The sequence below is a fragment of the Mustela lutreola genome, chromosome 12 (assembly GCF_030435805.1).
Source record: "Mustela lutreola isolate mMusLut2 chromosome 12, mMusLut2.pri, whole genome shotgun sequence".
In the NCBI taxonomy this organism is placed as follows: domain Eukaryota; kingdom Metazoa; phylum Chordata; class Mammalia; order Carnivora; family Mustelidae; genus Mustela; species Mustela lutreola.
In genome coordinates, this window is record NC_081301.1 from 90457114 (window position 1) to 90480373 (window position 23260).

The following is a 23260-nucleotide window of genomic DNA, read 5'->3' on the forward strand; positions in this document are numbered from 1 at the left end:
ATAATGACCAGTCTGTGAATAGGCCACACTGAGCTGGTTGTCCATTCTTGGGCAAATCTATTAGGGCTCACGTTCATTTATAAAAATCAAATTACTACTGTTCTTTGGCATGTAAGTCATAAAAACTTATTTGGATGTGTACTCACCCTGATTGGGATCCAATATCACAGAAGGATAAAAATTCTAACACCAAGTTTTGTACCTCAGCTAAGTAGCAAGGTATTTATATATATAATCTTTATATATCTATAATCTATATAATCTTTTATATAGTAGGTCTAAAAGTAATCTACCAATGCATATTCTAAACCGTATCAACATTGGTTTGAATAGATTTCAGATTTGCACTTCAATATTTTCTATGTTGAACCAGGATTGTTTCCTTAAGAGACTCATAAGAGCTGGTAAATACTATATTTTATAGAGGATGGTTCCAGACATCTACAGGCACATTCAGCTAAGCAAATAAACAGTATAATCCTTATTACTCTATGTTTCTCCTTCTTTTGGCTCTGGGTCTTTAGTAAGCAGAAGGATGAAAGAAACCAAACCAACATCTCTCCCAAACTCTTTATTTTATCTGTGCATTTGATTTATCCAAGGTTCAGTGAGGAAAACATAGGCTTTACATGAAAGATCACTACCACGTGAGTGCTATATCTAACTTGGAACTTGATTAAACCAAATCTGCACATTGGCCAACAAGTCAAACGTGCCCTATGCAAGTACTGGGGAATGTTTCAGGGCACACATAAACACACAGGCATCAAACCAATTTGAACTGGACAAATAAAATCTGGCCCAAATGCAAGCTTGTTCAGCAGTGTCTCTCAGTTCTCAAAAAGCCCTAAGAGAAAAATTTACAGTTTAAATGTCTCAAAAGAATCTTCCATAGGGAGTGAGTGGATTTGTTTATTAATCAAAGCTCAATCAGGAGAATTTAATTTGTTGCTGGCCATCTTTAGAAGAGCAGATTTTTATACTGCTTTGGAACAGCCCTAAATAATCCCCTGAAACTGGGCAACATTAATTTGTAAATGTAAGATTCCTGGTCCATTGGAACTCAGAGATTGTCATACTCTGCCCTCGCTGCACAGGACAATCCTTACACCATCATGTGGAGAGTGAAAAGCTGGAAGTAACATATCCAGCAATAGGGGAATTACTGAGTCTAAGAGTCTATCATCACGCAATGAGATAAACAGTTGTTAAAAGGAATACAATATACTTCAATATTCTGACATGGATATTCATGACAAGTCTAAAGTGAAAAAAAAGAAGAAATTTAAAAATCAAAGTGAGTATGACCACATTTTTTGTTTGTTTAAAAACACAATCTAAAACTCTGCATGTATGTAATGTTTGAAAGGCCACAGACCACTGTTAATAGTGGTTATATAGAGAGAAAGGGATTTTTTTAAAAACAAAAGCATCACAACAAAAAGACCCCATCAAGAATAATAAAATAACCCATGCAGTATGCCAATAACCTGAGGCAACATGCACGCAAGAAAGGTTCCTGGGCTGCAAAGAGCTGACACGTGAGCAACGTGGGAGCTCCCAGGGGAGCACTGGATGGGGAGGCTCTGGGTTTGGAGCGATCCCCAGCAGCCACCACCACCCCTCCACTCTTTGATGCGGAAAATGATATTCTCCCCATCTTACAAAAAATGCTGTTCAAACCCAATTTTCATTCTCCCTAGCACTTCCTTTCCAACCACTGCCTCTTTTAGCTATTCCTAGAGGAAAATTCTGGAAAACCACAGCAACATCCTAGAAAATCCACCTCCTCATAAGTGGAATAGGCTTAGACTCTTCATTGTACATTTTGACCCTCTATCTGCTATAATTCTAGAAGCATATTGTTAAGTGTATTACCTGAGGTTTTTTCCAAGTGCACATTCCAATGCCATGGGCTCGAGAACTATGGATGGGTTGCCTCTTTTGGAAAGCTTACCCTAAGCTAAGTAGAGCAAGAACTTTAATAGCTGCATTAAATCCTTGGGTTCTTTTTTAAAAATGCTTTTGAGACACAGACAAAATTTATTATTGAGTATTCCTGGTTTCACTACGAACACTTGAGCCCTCTGCTCCCCAGCAAAGATAATATTGTCCCCGCCTGCTCGGTGTCTCCTCTTTGCCCACCCTCTAAAGGGATATTTTGTCTCTTGCCAACTTAATTGCTGCATTCCTCTGACACAGAATCAGGAGGATAAGAAGAAAGAGGTAGGACTAGAAGGACTGACCCCAATCGGTGAAAGAAGAGTGGAGAGCACTGGGGAGTAGTGGAAGAGAGAAAATGGAGAAGAAAAGCTCCAGGAGGGCTTCAGCAATGAGAAAGTAGCAGGGTAATAAGAATCTTAGGCAAGATGGCTAAGATCTGTATATTGATCCCTTTTAATGTGTTCCTAGAACTGCAAGCAAAATTAAGAACCACTCTTTTTTTAATAGGGTAGTTCTAGGTCTTTTTTTAAATTTTTTTTATTTTCAGCGTAACAGTTGACTGTTTTTGCACCACACCCAGTGCTCCATGCAATCCGTGCCCTCTCTAATACCCACCACCTGGTACCCCAACCTCCCACCCCCCCCCGCCCCTTCAAAACCCTCAGATTGTTTTTCAGAGTCCATAGTCTCTCATGGACTTTTCATTTGCTTTTTGTTGCTTCTTTGAATGTCACACTGCCCTGACACCTGGTCACATAAGGACAAAATTTCTTGAAGCTCTAATATATTCTAGGAGAAGAGGCAGTATGATACACATAAAATTGTCTTTAAAAGAGCCAAGGTGAGGATCAATATGAAAACAGCAGATCTGAATAACACTATAGACCAAATGGACCTAACAGATATATACAGAGTATTCGATCCAACAGCAATAGAATACATAGTATTTTCGAGCACACACAAGACATTTTCCAAGACAGATCATGTAAGGCCACAATACAGGTCCAAGCAAATGTAAGAAGACAGAAATTATATCAAGTATATTTTCAACAGTGATACGGAATTATAAATGAGTAAAAGAAAGGAAGCTGGAACATTCTTAAATATATGAAAATTAAACACACTTTTGAACAACCACTAGAACAAAGACTAAATCAAAATAAAAATTTTAAAATGTCTTGAGACAAACAAAAATAGAAACAAAGCATAACAAAAGTTATGGGAGGTAAAAGAGCATTTCTAAGAGGAAAGTATATAGTTATAAATGCACACACTAAGAAAGAAGAAAGCTCTCAATTAAACAGCTTAACATTATGCCTCAAGGAACCAGATAAAGAAGAGCAAATGATGCTCAAAGTTAGCAGAAGGAGGGAAATAATAAAGATTAACGCAGAAATAACTGAAATAGACAACAGGAAAACAATAGAAAAGATGAGCAAAACTAAGAGTTGGTTCCTTGAACACATAAACAAAATTGACAAGCCTTTAGCTAGACTCACCAAGAAAGGAAGAGAGAGGACTCAAATAAATAAAATCAGAAATGAAAGAAGAGACATTACAACTGATACCACAGAAATACAAAGGATCGTAAGAAGCTACTGTGAACAACTTTATGCCAGCGAATTGGACAACTTAGGAGAAATGGAAAGACTCCTAGAAACACACAACCTACTGAGACTGAATCATGACAATACAAAAAAATGTGACTAGACCAACAAGTAAGACGTTTGACTCACTAATCAAAACCCTCTCAGCAAAGAAAGCCCAGGATCAAATGATTTCAACTGGTGAATTCCACCAAATATTTAAAGAAGAACTAATACCAATCTTTGTCAAACTCTTCCAAAAAACTAAATAGAAGGGAACACTTCCAAGCACATTTTATGAGGCAAACAGTGCCCTGATGCCAAAGCTAGATAAGGACACTACAAGAAATAAAAGCTCAGACCAATATCTCCAATTAATACAGATTAAAAATCCCCAACAAAATGCTAGCAACCCAAATTCAACAACATATTGAAAGGATCATAAACCCTGATCAACTGGGACTCATCCCTGGGATGCAAAGATACCTCAATATATGCAAATGAATCAATATAATAACATCACACTAGTATAATGAATGATAAAAATAATATGAACATCTCAAAAGATATAGAAAAAGAATTTGGCAAAACCCAACATCCTTTCATGATAAAAACTCTTAACAAAGTGTGTATTCAAGAAATATAGCTCAACAAAATAAAGATCATATATGAAAAGCCACAGTTACTATCACACTCAATAGTGAACGGTTGAAAACTTCTGCTCTAAGATCAGGAATATGACAAAGGTGCCTACCCTCACCACTCCTCTTCAACAGAATATTGGAAGTCTCAGCCAGAGCAATCAGGCAAGAAAAGGAAACAAAAGACATCCAAATAAAAAAGGAAGAAGTAAAATTGTCTCTACAGATTAACATGATCTTATATAGAGGAAACCCTGAAGACAAAAAAAAAAAAAAAAAACCCCAAAACTTTAATCCAAAAAACTATTAAAACTAATCAACGAATTCAGTAAAACTGCAGTATATAAGATTAACATACAAAAATCAGTTGTGTTTCTATACATTAACAACAAACTATTTGAATATAAAGAAAATTATTCCATTTATAATAGCATCAAAAAGAATGAAATTCTTAGAAGCAAATTTAACCAAGCAAGTAAAAACTGTAAGTACACTGAAAGCTATTAAACACTGATGAAGAAAATTGAAGAAGACACAAATAAACAGAAAGATACTCCATGATCATAAACCTGAAAATTAACATTGTTAAAATATCCATACAACCCAATACCCAATATTCAATGAAATCCCTGTCAAAATTCCAAAAGAATTTTTCAAAGGAATAGAAAACAATCATAAAACTCTTACAGAACCACAAAATACCCTGAAGAGCCAAATAAACTTTGGGGGTAGGGGGTGGGGGGAGAAGGGAGCCACAAAGATGGATGCATCACACTTCCTGATTTCAAAGTATATTACAAAGTTATAGTAAACAAAACAGTATGGAACTGGCATAAAAATAGACACATAGACAAAATGAACAGAAGCAAGAGCCCAGAAATGAACCCATGCGTATATGGTCAACTAATACATGGTCAACAAGGGAGTCAAAAATACTCGACAGGGAAAAGACAATCCCCTCAACAAATGGTGTTGGGAAAATTAGAAATTTACATGCAAAAGTATGAAACTGGATGCCTGTCTTAAAACACTCACAAAAATTCACTTGAAATAGAAGACTCAAAACCATAAAACTCCTAGAAGAAAACACAAGGACAATATTCCTTTATATTGGTCCTGGCAATTATTATTTTTTTTTTGGCTATGATACCAAGAGCATAAGCAACACAAGCAAAAATAAACAAATGGAAATATAACAAATGAAGCCACTCCTGCACAGCAAACAAACCAAAACAAAAAACAACAACAACAAACCACAATTAAAATGGAAATGGAACCTACAGAATGAAAGAAAATGCTTGCAAACTATGTATCTGGTAATATATTAAAATCCAAAATATGGGGTGCCTGGGTGGCTCAGTGGGTTAAGCCTCTGCCTTTGGCTCAGGTCATGATCTCAGGGTCCTGGGATGGAGTCCTGCATCGGGCTCTCTGCTCAGTGGGGAGCCTGCTTCCTCCTCTCCCTCTCTCTCTCTGCCTACTTGTGATCTCTGTCAAATAAATAAATAAATTCTTTTTAAAAATCAATAAAATCCAAAATACATAAGGAACTCAGAAAACTCAATACCAAAAGAACTAGCCCCATTAAGAAAATGAGTAAAGGTCCCAAACAGATATTTTTTTCAAAGAAGTTACATAAATACCAACAGGTACATGAAAAGCTGTTTGACAAACCCCACTAATCATCAGGAAAATACAAATCAAAACTACAATGAGATATTACTTTGCGTCTGGTAGAACAACGGTTATCAAAAAGACCAGAGATAAAAGGTGCTGGCAAGGATGTGGAGAAAAGGGAGCCCTTGTACTCTGTTGGTAGGAAGGTAAACTGGTGCAACTACCATGGAAAACAGCATAGGGATTCCTCAAACAATTAAAAATAGAAATACCAAGTGATCCAGCAATTTTGCTTCTGGGTATTAATCAGAAGGAAATGAATCACTATCTTGAAGAGATATCTGCACTCCTATGTTCACTGCAGCGCTGCTTACAGTAGCCAAGACATGGGAACGATCTAAGAGTCTAATGACAGATGAAATGTCAAGAAAACACATGCAGACATGCATACACACACACACACACACACACACACACACACACACACACACTGGAATATTAGGGAATCATAAAAAAATAGGAAACCCTGCCTGTTGCAACAAGATGGATGAAACTTGAGGGTGTTATGCTGAGTGAAGCAAGACACAGGAAGAGAAATATGATATGATCTCACTTACATGAATCTTAAAATAACTGAACTCATAGAAGCAGATAGATTGGTGATTGCCAGGGTGGGAGGGAATGGGGGAAGGTGGTCAAAGGGTACAAACATCTCAGTTACACGTTCTGAGGATGGAAGGTACAGCATCGTGACTATGGTAGTGATATTATATTGTATATTAGGAAGTTGCCAAGTGGACAGATCTTAAAAGTTCTCACTGCACACACAAAGAGTGGTGTTGAGGTGACGGGTGTGCTAACCTTACTGTGGTCATCACTTCTCAAAATACATGGATATGAAATCATCACATTTGTACCTGAAGCCTGCACAATGTTACATGTGCACTATATCCCTATAAATCTGGAGGGAAAAGAGAGCCATGGTGTAAAATTTATTGTTAAAAACAATATATTGAGAAAGTATACATTTTGATGCATACATGCAAATTCTGGTTGACTACTCGAATTTCCATTAGCAATAATCACGTCTCAGATAAACTTCATTGGTTATGCCATTGCCTCTGCACAAAGCAGAGTTACTCTAAGTTCAAAAGACAACTTAAATACAAAGAAATAATTAAATGAGAAAGTAATCTTCTGATTAGAAAGAACGATTGTCTCAAAGTTTTCAAACTTTCTGGCTATCTTTATTTTTGATCATAAAAGTAATGAGATATGGAGAACCCAAGTACATACATTTCTAGGTATGGGAAAGGAAATCTGAGATTTCCCTAATAACCAGAAAGTTGGGGCACCCGAGTGGCTCAGTCAGTTGAGCACCTGACTCTTGACTTTGGCTCAGGTCATGATCTTAGGGTCATGAGCTCAAGCCCCCAAACAGGCTCTGCAACGGCATGGAACCTCCTTAAGATTCTCTTTCCTTCTCCCTCTTACTTAACTCCTTCTCTCTCTCTAATTTGAGAAGAAAAAAAAAAGATAACAACAGAAGTTCTTCAATTGGGTTTTGCCTCTCAAAGAAAGCCCAATGCTATTAAGAGAATAAAACCAACAATAACCAACCCAGATGAAGTGTTCCTCCTCCCAGCAACAAAAACACTGAGTGGTTTAGATCACTGGTGTTCTTTGTGTAACAGGATTGTGGGGGTTCACATCCATACCTGGCTCTCGTTTAAAGGATGGGTGTGGAAAACAGGATAAAAAGAAATTGTCTTAAATTGGAACAGTGTAGATTATCTCTAAGATTTTAAACAGTGACAGCTATTAAACTCTGGGATAGAGGCCTGAGAAAAACTGTGGCCTGTTGTTCTCCAGATGTAGGGACAACCAGAATGCGTGCTCTTAACCCACTGAGCCACCCAGGCGCCCCGATAACTAGAATGCGTGCTCTTTAATCCAAGACACTGTAAGTCATAGGAACCAATGAAAAATTGTACCTGTAGGACATTTCTCACCACCTCATGCACTATTCATTCCAAAATCCACTGTTTCTTTTGACTTTAAAAAGACTGACAAAGACCACTGTGGGGCAGTGGATTTTGTCTTATGTGGGATATGAGAACAACAGATACTGCTTGAAGGGAGAGTATTAACTGGAAGTTTGGATTAACTCTCTGATACGTTTAAGAATTCTGTGTTAGTGGGAAGGCTAGTTAAGTGTCACTACTGCTTTAGAAACTTATTTGATATTCTGGTTGGCTGGCTGAGTAGTTGGTTGGTTGGTTGGTTGGTTGGTTGACTGTTTTTAACATGTGCTTGTATTTACTGCTCTAGAAATGGAAAAAAAAAAAAAAAACCCACAATGTCACACAATCGGCCTACATTTAGTTTAATTAGAGCTCCGTCTCTCATTAGAGGCAGAGAATTAATATTTTCTTGAGATCCTTAAGGTAATAAAGGTAAATAAACCTGATTGGAAGCTTACTATGTGCAAAGAATGCATTAGAGTATTAACTTCACATGAAACTTACAAGGCTGGTGGAGTCCTTATAATAGTATAATTACTGGAGCAGACACTGAAATGTTCTACCCATGTATCTTGGACCAAAAGAAGAACTGAAAGCAAGATAATTTCCATCTTCATTTTATAGATGAAGAAAGCAAAAGACGGAAAGTTAGATTTGCCCAAGACCGCACAACCAGTATGTAACAGAGCTGGTATCTGAACCCAGCACCGCACCACAGACACCACCCTCCCCGTAATGTAGTCATGATGTAATGGGGTGCACTCTTCAAAACATAAATACTCATAGAAATTCCATAAGTTTCGGGTGCCTGGGTGGCTCTGGGCTAAGCCTCTGCCTTTAGCTCAGGTCATGATCTCAGGGTCCTGGGATCAAGTCCTGCATTGGGCTCTCTGCTCAGCAGAGAGCCTGCTTCCCCCTCTCTCTCTGCCTGCTGCTCTGCCTACTTGCAATCTTGGTCAAATAAATAAATAAAATCTTAAAGAAAGAAAGAAAGAAAGAAAGAAAGAAAGAAAGAAAGAAAGAAATTCCACAAGTTTCCTTGGATGTATATGCCTGTGCCTGTGAGATTACAGAACGTGAAAGATAGTGCTAGCAACTTCCAGAGGAAACTGGGTCTCCTGCCGTTGATCTGAATGCACGTTAGAAGCCAGCATTTAAAAATGAGAAGCATGGAGCAGAGTTTCCTCTCACAGGCGCGCTTGGAAATCCTAATTCTGTGCAGAATCACTAACTCCAGATATATATTTCCATACTCCTGACAAGTTATTAGCTTGCAGCTGAAACGGAAGACGTGAACTTGGCTTGGGGGAAATGGGGAATTAGCATGCCTGCGCAAAAGCCAGTCAACAGAGGCAAAGTAAAAATTACACACAGGCATTTTCTAAATAGGAGCTGAAATGGAAAAGTTTGAAAGAATTTGCTCATCAGCATAAATTTGGGATCATGAAACCAGCTACAGGGGGCCAAAATAAATTGAACACTGACCGAAACTCTTAACTATATAGGCACATGTGGAATTAGGACCAATAACGCATAAAACACAACTGAGCCAGATCCATCTCCCAGATGACATTTAAAACTCGTGGATCGTTGACACTCTGTCTAAAACACAGAAAAACGCCTTAGTCCCCAAGATGGTCACTGATTAAGAGACCATCTTGGGCAGATAATATTTTGATGATCAAATAATAATAATTAATAAATGTTAACAAATTGGTTTCATCTCTTGGTAGGTTCAAGTGCCTTTATTTTTACTCAACTATACAGATAAATGCTCTGCAATGCACACAAAAAGGTGTATGATTTTTTTTTTTAGCCAAATCTGGGGTGTCCTTTAACAGAACACTGTAAAAGGAAAGCCATAGCTTTCTAACTCATAGAGTGAACTCCAAGTCATTGCTCAATAGCATGATGGCCCACATAAGGCAATCTGGGGTCTGAAAAACTTGTTGGGGTTCTCTGAGGGTTTCCACAGAAAACAACGTTAATTAGAATTTTGGATCAGAGCTGCCCTCTTTGACAGTTTCTGCCCTCAGACTTCAAGCTTAGCCAGCACTCTGAGAGGCTTCATAGTACACCCAAGGTTGGCTTTCCAGCCTTCAATAAATTATATAAACTCCCAAGGAATGAGTTGCAAAACAACCCAGAGTTTGAGGCCAAGGAAAACTTTTCAGAACTATTTTCTCAGCTCCTAGTCTCCTTATCAAAGTTGTGCAGCAAGAGGTAAGGAGGAAACATACAACGTTTAGACTCGGATTCATTCATACACAAGTGCAAACCTCCAAACTCTGATCTTTCCTGAATTGGACCCAGCATCCGTGCCCACAGCAGGTGGCCTTATGATGCTGAAGAGGATCAAACAGGGATTTTCTGCTCCAGAGGGGATCTGGAAGCCCTCCCTACCCCTGCTGTGTCAAGGAACTCTGTTTTCACATCCTGGCTCTTACAAAACAATCTGGATTTCTTTGACACGGGATATGGTTAAACAACAGCACAGTACATGGTCCTTCTGTCATCCTAGCCTCTGTTACATGATCTTGGTTACAGAATGACAGGTATTAGAGGGTAGATGATTAAAATATCTGACCAGAGTGGGCCCGCCCTGAAATCACATTACATGGGTCAAGCTGGCTTCACCCTTTAACTCCAGACTGAAGACCAGATTGAGAACCAAAGTCTTCCCTCCCACTGGGGACCTGGCTCTCAGGGCACTGAGACCAGCTGTGCTGCATCTGCCTCTTTGTCTCCAGCTCAAGGACCAGTGCTTGGCATTTTTAGTAACTCTTTGATGCATGAAGCCCTGGCGAGTCAGGTATGTAAGGAGCCTGTCTTGTTCTAGCCATCCATTCAGTTTATTCGCACTGAACGACCACTCACTGAGACTGTATAACAGGCCAGGCCACATGAGGGTGCAAAGGTGATTAGGACAGTCCTGCCGCAGAGGACCCTGCAGTCTAGGGGGAGGCTTCGTAGCTGAGTGGTTTCGATAGAGCGTGAAGATGGGAATATGGCCACCAAATGCAGATTTCTGAATCCTGCTGGATGCCTTTAAGAAGACATTTAGGCATTCTGTGACATTCTAGGAAAGTTACCAAAGGGAGGGGTTTTTGGATGAAGGGGGAAAGCTCAAAAAAACAGGATAGATAAAAAATGTTCATTCACTTTGACTGCATAATCTCTCCTCTGGAACTCATCCCAGAGAAATTTGTCCAAAAAAAAAAAAAAAGAAGTCTAAACGTACAAAGACGTTTTTCAGTGTATTATTATAATAGGGAACAACTGTAAACCATTTAAATGTCCATCACTGGGGGAAAGCTACTAAATTATAGCACAACCATAATATTAGATGGAAAAAGTAGAACACAGATTCGAATGAGGTACTGAGATTGGAACCATATATACATGAACAAAGATCAGAAAGGAGCTAAAAATAATTGTATGTATATGTAAGGAATCGGAAGGTTACAAGGTTCTTTCACATATTTTCTTCCTGGAAACTTAAAACAACTCTGGGAAATAAGTATGATAATAGGACAATGAAGACACTTTTTTTTTTTTTTAAAAGCATGAGGAATGGAGATTTGGGAGAATAAGTGACTTGTCCAAGGTCAGAGAAGAAAATGCAAACCCAAGAAAGACATCTAATCTCAAATTCTTTCTTTTCATTGTACTACTCTGTTTTTGGAGAATGAAAATAGCTGTAGGTTACGGCAGATGAAATTTTCCTAGTTCTTAATCCTCAATATGTTTCTTTAAATATTTTTAAATGTTTTCACTAGTAAACCTTAATTTTAAAAATACAGCTCAAGTAGGATAGAGATTTTACATGGCAAACAAAAATAACCTTTGCTGCAAACCAAAGTGTTAGTTTTTGTTTTGTTTGTGTGTGTGTTTCTCTAAAACAGAAAATCAAGAAAATGTGAATCCTAGTCGGTTTGCAATGCAAATTCACTTTGATCCCCATTATAGAAAGCCATTTTAGACATCCCTTGTCACATTTTGTGCCCTTGGTTTACTGTCCGGTAAAAGTTAAAACTGTGTTTTGGGGCAGCTGGGAGGCTCAGTGGGTTAAGCCCCTGCCTTCAGCTCAGGGTATAATCTCACAGGGTCCTGGGATCTAGCTCTGCATCTGCTTTCTGCTCAGTGGGGAGCCTGCCTCTCTGCCTACTTGTGATCTCTCTTGGTCAAATAAATAAATAAAATCTTTTAAAAAAAATGTGTTTTAATTTATTAATCAATAAAAAATCGGTAAGGTGTTACCATACTGTTTGACCTTTGAACACAATTGCTTCAAGTGGTTTTCTTCCCACATGCCAAGCAGATAAATATTTAATCTGAATGTCCAACCCTAAGCTATTCAGGATGAAAGGTATTTCTAAAATGTAGGTGTCATAACTCCAAAAGAGGACTATGCTTACGATAGTATTTGATCCAACCCCAATATTCTGAGAGTTTTCTCCTGATTTTTTTCTCTCCGCTACACATATTAAGAAATACAATAACAGTGTATATTTGCAAAAGGCCATGTCTGCTTTCTCTAAGATAAACAACGGAAACCCCCTACCACTCCCCATGATCACTTTGAAATCTCCATTACTCTAAACTTCACCTCTCTCTCCCCCTTTCATGGTGGATTGGAGTGTTACATCATCACCAGCCAGATGGGACCCTTTGGCCATGAGCCTTGCCTGCCATCTTTTGAAAACAATTCTGCTGCTTCGGTGTTTCTATCATGTCATCAAGGGGGATGCCTCTTTTGCCTTCCTCTGGTTCTCTTTTATTCCCACTGCTAGAGAAGTTTTGATAATTCCTGTTTGTTACTAGTCCTTTTGCCTACCAAAGGACAGAAAATAAGACTGAGGTTACCTACACTAGAAAGAGCTCAGAGATAAACCCTAAGGAAAGATCCACTATAATTCTTGAATTATTTCTTTGGGTTTTTAAAATAATTTTTTTATTATGTTATGTTAGTCAATTATTCCTTTAGAACAAGAAACTTCACTTTTTTAATGAACAGCAAACAAATAGCCAGACACTTGCATAAAATTTGCCTTGCTAGATACGTGTTTTTAATCACATGATTGTATTAACTTCAGATAAGGAGGAAGAAAGTCAATTTTGAACACCAGAAGACAGGTCTGAGCAGGGATTGTAACTTGAAGTAGTATCAGATTTGGAGAGGATCTTTAAAATCAAGTAAGTTCAACCTCCCTCCTAATATAAAATCTCTTCCGTAAAATCTACGACAATGGAACCGACGGTCTTCTCTAAGTTTCTGAGCTTCCTTCTCAAGAATGGCCATTTAATGCCTTTGCAGAGCAATATTAACAGTTAAAGATTCTCTTATTTTGAGTCAAATTTTCTCTCTCTCAATCTTCTACTTGCATGCACCCTCTGACTAAATACAGAATAAACCCACTGCTTCTCTGTTTGACAGCTTGGACTAAGATTTGGTTCCCAAGGAACCCTAGTGGTCTAAGACATGTTAACAGGTGTCCCTGTGTTGGGGGTTCTTTGTGCAAACAGCTTGAGGAAAGACCGCATTCTATAGCCCTCAATTGGAGAATCACAGCAACCAGTTCAAGACTGAAAAATTTTAAAGGAAAACTCTCTTAATTTCATCCCTCTTCAAACTGATTTTGTCTGTGGAGCCCCTCCACCTTGTTTTGGAATACCAAGAACATTCCTCACAGTGTTCTGAGAAACACTGTGGGAAACACGACACGGAGTCTTTTCTAGCCTTGACCTTCAGGTCTTGTCAACAGGTCTGCACAGGAAAAATCTCCAGACACTTCCCCATCCCTGTTCATCACGAGGTCAGGAGAACCTGCAGGGTGAGCGTGGGAGGGTGAGAGAGAGAAGACCAGCTCTGACACGAAGTTAGAAGAGAAACGGCCACAGACCGTGTCTGATTCTGATTTTGTTGAGAGACATGACATCAGCATGGGTTCGAAAGGAAAACTCGGCCTGCGGAAATTCAGCCAAGGCGTCCCCATCCAGGCTCCTTCTGGGTCCCTATGGTGGTCCTGGTTCCCAGTCCTGACCCTGCTCTCATCCCACGCACGGAGACAAGACGGGCGGCGCGCGCACCTGCTCTCCTCCTACTCAGACGCTGGGTGGTGTGGCAAGCGGTCTCTTGTTTTCATGGAATGCTCAGGGGTCTCTAAGGACCTCAGAGGAGAGAGAGAGAGAGACAGAAATAGAGAAATGGCCTGCCTGAAAGTCCCCACCGAGCTCCTCAGTCCTGCCCCTTCGGGCTCTCTCCCTTCAGAGCAGCTCTGCCAGCCGAGAACTTTTACTCCTTTAAATTCAGAGTATTGTGTGTTCTTTTATCTCTTTGCCTTTGCAGAATGCTTTTAACCTACTACTCACTTTCCTGGGAGTGTGCCAATTTACTTTGCTTCCTTTAATCATGCCATCTACATGCTTACCTTTTTTTTTTCCTTTTCCTTCCTAAGTGGGAAAGCGGGAGCTCCAGAGCGAGGACTAGTGGTGCCACCAAGAGGAAGGAGGTTGGGGGGTGCGGAGGGGGTATATATCCCTCTCCATAATCTGCTTCCATCTCTCCCCCAAACTTAACTACATGTAAACAGAAACGGAGTCCCTGCTGTGTAAATGCAGTTTCAAGACAATTCTTCTAGACCACCTCCAAAAACATCACGATGTCTAAAACCCCCTACACAAACATTTTGGAGCCAATTAATGTTACTAAATACCTCATCGGATCATCAAATCATTATCTTATTGTTGGGGATTTTTTCTCTCACTTGCACTGTCAGAAGTTAAAACCGTGGCAAGTTTTTTCACTACTGTAGAGTTTGTTTAAAAAAATTGAATCATTTCTTTATATATTTTGACACTGTAATTTAATACATAAATATTCATGAGTTGTAAAAACCAATTAAAATTATCTTCATGGCTTTAATATTTTCTTATCTTGATTTTCACTTTTTCTAGAAGATTTTTTTTTTTTTTTTTTTTGGTGTGTGTGTGTGTGTGCAAGAGAGAGCATAAGCAGGAGGGTAGCAGACAGAGGGAGAAGCAGGCTCTCTGCTGAGCAGGAAGCGTGATGCGGGGCTCGATCCCAGGACCCTGGGATCATGACCTGAGCCAAAGGCAGATGCTTAACCTACCGAGCCACCCGGGCTCTTTTTCCTTTTTTATTTTTGCTCATAATTTATTTATATATCTTTGCCTGACTTTTTTATTTTAAGCATTTAAACTCCATTCTGAGAGCCTTTGTTTTTACTGAGAAGTTTTAATTCATTTATGTTGATAATACATGGACACAAAGCAGGGACTTTCTTCTGGCATCTTGCTCTGTACTTTCTGTACCTTATACTCCGCTGCTAATTCCGTCTACTGCTCTAGGGTCTCGGTTTTACTGCCTTTATTCTCTTCAGTGATTTCGCACAAACGCATCCCAGTCTTAATTCTGTTTATGGTTCATTCATTCAACATAGGCCTGTTGAGTACATAGCAGATGCAGGTACTAGACAACTTGTTTTATTAAACTCCAAAAAAAATATAATCAGAATACATGGTTTCACACAAAGCTAAGAATAATTTTGTTTACACACTAGCATTTTAAAAGGTTGGTGTTTGCTCATTTAAGCAATGGCCTTTGTTGTTTATTTCCGTTCTTAAGATAGTGTATGCTAAGTTAAAACCCATCACTTGACTCCCATACTCATTCTAGATCTTAATACAGATGTTCCGAAGTCTTTCCGCAGATGTAACTGAAATGTTAAGATCTGAAGGACAAAAAGGCAAATGTGGAACTCTGACATCTCCAATCCTCTGATTAACTTCCCAAGATCCAAAGAATTCTTAACAGGCAATTACAACTGCCTTTTGGAACTGGAAAGCCCTTTATTTACCTAACACAATGTAGTCATTTAAAATCACCACTGACCTTCCATGATTGAGAATATAGGAAATTATATCCTACCCTTAATTTTATCAAGACAAACAATGACTTAGATAACACACATAGGAGAACTCACAATTAATCACATGTAAATGTAATATTAATGAACCCAGATTTAGATTCCAGCTTCTCTCCATATGTTTTCTGTAAAAGCAAGCTTGAGTTTCTTTCATTCATGTTTATTGCATGATGATAATGATCTTATCCCATTTTATATGCCAGGACCTGGCAAACTCAGACACCATAAAACATCTGGTTGGTTACTCTTGAGCTTTAAAAAAGGATTTAAAAAAACTTTTTGTTAAGCAAACTTTTAAAAAACTTACTCCAGAATATCAGATCCCAAACTTTGCTGAACTGCCTTTTTTTTTTTTTTAAGATGTATTTATTTATCGAGAGAGAGAGAAACCACAGGAGGGGCAGAGGGAAAGGGATAGAAGCAGACCCCTTTTGGGCACAGAGCCCCACGTGGGACACGATCTCACAAAACTAAGATCATGACCTGAGCCAAAATTAAGAGTCAGATGCTTAATTAAGAGTCAGACGCTTAACTGACTGAGCTACCCAGGTACACTTTGAACTGCTTATTTTAAAAGTGCTCAAACAGATTCAGGGTATACTCAAAATACAGTTACTCTGTTTTAAAATAAAGTAACCAAATTTATAGACCTATAAATTTGCTCAACATTTGTATAAATTCTCTATCATCTTTTTGCTGGTAGCCACGTCGTCATCTAGTATCTGTGTATGAAGCAGACTTCCTGTGTCAGCCAGGGTCCAGGGAAGGAAGCAAGATGCGCTCCAGGTATTTCAAAGAGAAGGAACTCAATATAGAGAATCAGTTCCCCAGGAGGCAGAGGAGTAAGCAGCCAAACAGAGGGGGTGAGACCACCCAGAGATCTGCGCCATCAGAAAAGGGCCAGAACCTCCAGGGCTTCAGGGACAAGAGAAGCTCAGATGCTGGTACCATCTGAGGGGAATTAGCTCCACGCATCTGGGGTAAGAGAGGAAGCCAGCAGTTGACAGGGACCTGGGGGCAATGCTCTCTGAGACACAGGGCAGAGCGAGGGTAGTGCAGAGGGGATCTAAATGCAAAGAAAATGACCGTAACGCACCTAACATCACATGGGTCACACTATGCACCCCCACACGCACGCTGGGGCTCCCACACACATCGCCTGACGTTGTTCATTCATCTACCGTCCTGTAGCCTTGCCTCCCAGAGAAGAAGCTACCCATGGCCAAAGCAAGGATCCCAAGTTCATATTACTTTTTTCAGAACTTTTAGGGTCATGTAACACCTTACACTCTTCTAACACTATCCTGTTTCAGCACATTCAAAACCATCCATCCATTTATCTTTTCGTGCTCACAACCAACACACGAGGGATTCCATGTAGAAATGTTCTCACTTTCCAAACGAGGAAGCACAAAAAGATTAAGGCACCCAACGAATGCATCACAGACTCAGGTCCAAAGCCTGGGACTCTTCAGGCACCAAGACCAGATGCTTTATGTCTTGCCTACTGGTGCGTGTCCGAAGGTCACAGGTGTGCGAAATAATCTCTCCAGGACTTAAGTCACCGCATGTGGCCACAGACAAATAAACGAGGTGATACTAAGTAAATCACAGGCAACAGTCTCTCCATCAACTTTATGGCTTCATGTGACCCATTTTTTTAAAATCCTTCCCAGCAATAATGTGCAAGTGCATGACAGCTTACAAAGTGCCTCCCTTTCCCCCCATTTGATCTAAGAATATTCCTGAGATATGTCATAATAACTACCATGTATCCGACCTGCCCACATTGGGAGTGACCAAGCTCAAGGTCCGTGGGGCCCCTCTTTTATTCCTCAAAGATAATAGGAAACTCGTGGCCTGCTGCTCAAAGGAGTCCGTTTCTCTCCTTTGTGCCCAAGATCACCAGCAGAAGACTCTTCTTCCGAGGTGACCCATTTCTCTTTGCCCGACCACAAAGTCCCAGATGACGAAGTAGCTCAGGCTCTGCATTTGGAACAACACACGCTTCAGGGATGTGCCGCTGAGAGTCACACAGCCCCCGACTGCTTCACGTGCCTGTGGTCCCTGCATCAGGGCCAGGCTGCGCCTGTCCCCAGCCCCATGGGGACAGCCAATTCCTGTTAAATAGCTGGGATTCCGCTCGGGCTGTATCAAGAGTCTGATGGTAACGGGACATGGCCTGCTAGCGGGGACAGCTCCAAACTCTGCGGTCAAGGCACTTGCCACCCATGTGGCAATGGTCTCTGAGTGGAACTGCCGATCAAAGGCGGCCAGGCCATCCAGGATGGGGCGTCGTGGCCTCACTGGAATCTGCCACCGTATTCCAGCAGAGCTAGTGCTCAGAAGCATGAACAGGACTTCCCAATGATGGCAGGCACGCCCCGAATCCTCGCACAAGGGCAAAGGGCCATCTCCGAAGAGACATAAAGCCGGCCCTAGAAGTGACACTGAAAATTCTCTGCTTTCTACCATGGAAATGTTGTCTTGGCTCTGAGAGTATGCATAAGGGTGATGACCTCTCTGGCCTGGGAACATTTAAATGGTAATTTAGAGCAGCCACAGAGACTAGTTCCCATGAAATGCTGTGCACGAGAGTAAGAGGGATTGCTCCCCGGTCCCAGCCTCTCCCCCTCAAGGGCAGCCTTTCCGCCTCAGCTTCAAACCGCCCAGGTCTCCCCAGGAGCATCTGGACCCAGGACTACCCGCTGTTCCGGACCCGGACCCCCTTCTCCTTCTAGACACGTGGTCGGTGGTGGAAAGCGAGAAAAAGCAGCAAAACCAGCTCCTGGAGCTAATCATTAAGCCTATCTGTTGTCAGCCGTTTTGCCTACAAAATGTCCAGCGATGGGTACTCCATATTTTTACTGAAAATTACCAGCAGCCACAGAGCTTTAAAACTTAAAAAAAAAAAAAAAAAACCACAAAGCACAAAACGAAACTCAAAACATATTACCTTCAGTTCATCTTGTTCTGTCTCAGACAACTGAATGCATACACCACAGTATCTGTGTCTCCCTCTTAATCCAAAAATAATAAGCTATGGAATTGAGATCGATTATGTTATATTAAATCAAATTGATTTCATAAGACTTTTTTAATCTAACTTTTCTGTCAAAATCCCAAAGCACAGGTTTATTTCTACACATGCATCGGCATGAAGGCCCCTGGTAAAGGATTAAAAGCAGAGGTTACAACCACCGTGAAACAGGCCACGTGACCCAAACTGCTTTCTCTTTTTTCCGTCAACCCAAAAGTTCCTGGAAGCCTGTTTCCTCACACAGTACTGGTCTCCCCCCTGAACTTCATCCCCCAATACCTCCCTCCTCCCTTCTACGCTGACACCCCAGCACGGAGGCTCTGGGGCCGCAGGAGGGTTTGGGGGGGGGGGGGACACAAGTGGGAAGTACTGGGGGAGCAGGGGAGGACCTGCCCCTCCCACCACAATCCCAGGCTCAAACCTACTCCCGAGGCTCAGCCAGGATGAGTGAGGGTCCAGGGAAGGTGGAAGGTGCCACCCCTCACAGAGCAGGTGACTTAAGAATAGTGAGTCATCTGGAGGCAAGGTGAGAACACAGAAGCTTGCAGCCCTGCCCCGTGCCTCGTGCCCCAGGGGCCAGACTTTCCTTCTTTCCTGACTACAAAGCATCCTTTCGGTCTAGGACAAGCTATCAGTGACAACTTCTGATTTCCAAAGAGCTCCTCTCTCACACCCTCAATGCTGCAGGATGTGAGCTAAAAGGTCTGCAAACTAAAAATACCAGCACTTGTCGGTGAAGCTGAGCCCAGGGACAGAGTCCGATGCAGAGCACAGGACAGCTCTGGCTGAGCCCAAGCAGAATGGGAGGTGACAGACCCCCGCCCCGCACCCCCCCACCAGGCAAACTCTCAAGGGACTCCTTCCTCTTGGTTCACAGAGATTTTTAAAAAAAAAAAAATTCTAGTTCTGTTGCCCAGCAAAATGGGGCACTTGGGTTGGGCAGGCAGGTCCAACCTCTGTCGTTCAAACTAGCTTGAGGTGTCTTTGTTCAAACCCAGGGGACAAAGCATGGGATCCTGCAAGCAGGTGCATGTCAGAAAACTCTAAGAGAGGGATGTGAGGGAAAGAAGGACCAGGCAGACAGACAGACCCTCAGGGACCCTAAGAAGAGATCTGGCTCTCATCAGGACAGAAACGGAGCGAAAAGGAGACCCAATGCAGGAGAATTAAGTTGCCTGCTCCCTGGTCATAGCAGACGGGGCTGTGGCAACCATGTGTCTCAAGGGACGTGTGAGCCAGGCAGGGAAGAGTTCTTGCCAGATGCTTCCATGACACAGACATGAAACTAAAGTGATCCAAGAAGCCAGTGACAGGGAAGAGACATGGTCCAACTGAGGCAGCGCTAGGAGGCTTTTCTTAGCTTCCTCCAAGGTCTAGGGCATGCCACCAAGTCAAGGAAAATACGGGCAGCCACCCGGGAGAAAAGTCTTTCCTGACAGCCAGGAAAAGGAGTAAGTAAGGTGGTGAAGTAAGCAGGTTTTGAAGGCAGGTGCTGACCCAGAATTGAGCAGCTTTCTGGCTGCTCATAGGCTTTCTGGCCTCTTCCTGCCTGGTTAGGTATAACGTGTACTCTTTTGCAGCATGAATTTTTCTCCCTCATACAACTCTGCAATCAAATGGTCAAATATATTATTCATCTAGTTTGGATATTGTCAACAATTATGGAAAGGAGAGGATGAGCTTCTCAGTGTCCCATGGCAGGGGTCACCCAGGGTACTCGGTCCAACATTTTTCACACGTGGAGACACAGCACGAGCATTCCCCTCCCCTACCCCCAGGGCTCCCGTGTTCTCTGACTCTCATCACTGCTTTCCTAAGGTCCCTTGGGTTTGGCAGGGCTCTGGGGGGCAGAGAAGAGTTTCCTGGGGTCTTACACTTGTACTTCTCAAGCATCATTCATCTGAAAGCTAAAAGCTCTACCCATTTTCAATCAAGGGACCTCCAAAGAGATCTTTGTCACTATTTCTCACCCTGTTTTGGCCAAGAAAAGCATCTTGCAAGGGATCTTCTGCTAACCCTGACTTAATAAAGCTGTACCTCCTTTACCCGGCTTTGTGGCAGATAGTGTAAGGACAGCCAGCAGACCCGAATCCATCAAGGGGGTGATTGTCTTATCGGGATGAAGAACTTAGCAAAAGAATGGTGTCTTCGCTGGATCTGAGCTTGCCTGGTCTTCACACCTCGCACTGGTATTTGATCCTGGCTTTCCAGCCAACTGGCTAAACCCCATGAGGACAGAAAGAATCTGTCAACATTCAGAGCTGAGGAGGAAACGGCATTTTTTAGATAAAATTCTCTTCGTGGCAGGTGTTTACTTAGCCTTATCAAGCGTCTTGCCCCAACAGGGTTCGCAAGGCAGATTTCATAAAATAACAAAATCACACATAATCATGAAAGCTAGAAGCACCTCCTTTCAGATTTCCTGCTTACAGGGCCCCAAGATAACGCCCTAACGCTGGACACATTTTTGGACACTCATGTAAAGTTTCTCTGTATGCCTGCATTTTCTTTTTTTTTTTTTCTTTTTTTTTTTTTTTAAGATTTTATTTATTTGACAGAGAGAAATCACAAGTAGATGGAGAGGCAGGCAGAGAGAGAGAGGGAAGCAGGCTCCCCATGGAGCAGAGAGTCCGATGCGGGACTCGATCCCAGGACCCTGAGATCATGACCCGAGCCGAAGGCAGCGGCTTAACCCACTGAGCCACCCAGGCGCCCCATGCCTGCATTTTCTAATTACCTACTTTTCATATGCCAAGCACAAGTAATTGGATCTGCATGTTAAGGGGAAATTGTTGGGGCCTTAAAATGTATCTGCACCAAATGAGAAGAAAGAGAATAAAGGTACCCGGTTTGGGCTCCCCAGAAGGAGACTTGAATCCTGAAATAAGAAGTCAAGTGCACGTAGTTGGGTCTGCGGGGACAGGAAAGATCCCAGGTAGAGGAGAAGGGAAGTAAGACAAGGAAGGGGAGAGAGCCACTAGAGGCCGGGTTCTCAAACCAGTTACCACCACAGGTGACTGAAACTTAATCCTGCATAGACACTGAGGGTTTCGAAGGGGAAGGGGCTGGGGAGATGGGTGAGTCTGGTGATGGGTATTAAGGAGGGCACGGATTGCATGGAGCCCTGGGTGTAGTGCATAGATACTGGAAAAATAAAATTAAATAAAATTTTTAAAAGACCCTGGGAGCCTGAGAAAACACATGCCTCAGGATCCTATGGAGGGGCAAGGGAGCTGGGGTATTTACGCGCCATTTCTCATGAGGCTTTCATGTAGGAGCCCCAAGAGAATCATCCCTTAACCCCTGGGACTCAAAACCTTTCACCTAATATTTAATTTTCTCTATTTCTTTCAGTTTTTTTGCACATGTGAGGGCAGGGCATCTCTGGCTAACAAGTAGTCAGATAGGCAGAGCATGTGTGGAAGGAAATCCTCAGATCCTGCGTCTCCCCATAAATGGGGACAATTTATTTCAGATCTGATAGCAGTTCCAATCACTTTGGAGGTAGACGACCTTTAGTGCACACCAGCCCACGTGTGTATTGACCAATACTATGGCCTGAATGTTTGTGTCGACTCCAAATTCATATATTGAAATCTCAATGCCCAAAGTGATGATATTAGGAAGGAGGGGCCTTTGGGAGATGCATCCGTCATGAGGGGCACCTTCATGAATGGAATCACTGCTCTCACACCAGAGAGCCCAGCGAGCATCTTAGCCCCTTTCACAAGGCAAGAGGTCTACGCCCTGGAAAAGGGCCCTCTTCTGACCATGCCAGCACCCTGATCTGGGACTTCCAAGCCTCCAGAACTGTTAAAAAAAAATTCTTTTATTCATAAGCCACCCAGTGTGTGGTATTTTGTTATAGCGGCCTGAATGGACTAAGGCAGCCAGTTATTTAAAACCTTAGCAGCTGGGGTGCCTGGATGGCTCTGTCAGTTAAGAGCCTGCCTTTGGCTCAGGACATGATCCAAGGGTCCTGGGATGGAGACAAACATTGGGCTCTCTGCTCAGTGGAGAGCCTACTTCTCCTCTTCCTCTGCCTGCCACTCTGCCTACTTAAGCTCTCTCTATATATATCAAATAAGTAAATAAAATATTTTAAAATAAAATCTTAGCAACAATACTGACTTCTTCTGCAATAGTTTCTAGAGCCCAGAAAACACAACTCCTATTCTGAAAGAGAATGGGATTAGTTCAATTAAGTTTAATCCAACAAAAATGTATCTACATATTTATGTATTCTCTGCCTAAAATAATATTTAAAGCACAATAAAGAAAAAGTTGAAAAAAGCATATTCCCTGCCTTAACAAATTTATAATCAAGAGTTGAGACAGAAATGTATAGAAATACTGTGAAACAAGACAGGCTAAAATTACTTAAAAGCATAAATAGAATGTTCTACACCACCAAGGAGGGAGCGATAAATTCCAACTGGGTGGAGATGAAGAAAATTTT

General features: G+C 41.5%; 1 protein-coding gene and 1 non-coding gene across 2 annotated transcripts in view; both read right to left on the bottom strand.

Annotated features, from left to right (window-relative positions):
- PGM5 (phosphoglucomutase 5) overlaps positions 1 to 23260 on the bottom strand; it is a 202862-nt gene that overhangs the window by 104517 nt on the left and 75085 nt on the right. The gene's annotated exons all lie outside the window — the stretch shown is intronic.
- LOC131813272 (U4 spliceosomal RNA) lies at positions 6780 to 6921 on the bottom strand. Its single transcript, XR_009346699.1, has one exon. It is a non-coding gene; the product is annotated as a U4 spliceosomal RNA (small nuclear RNA).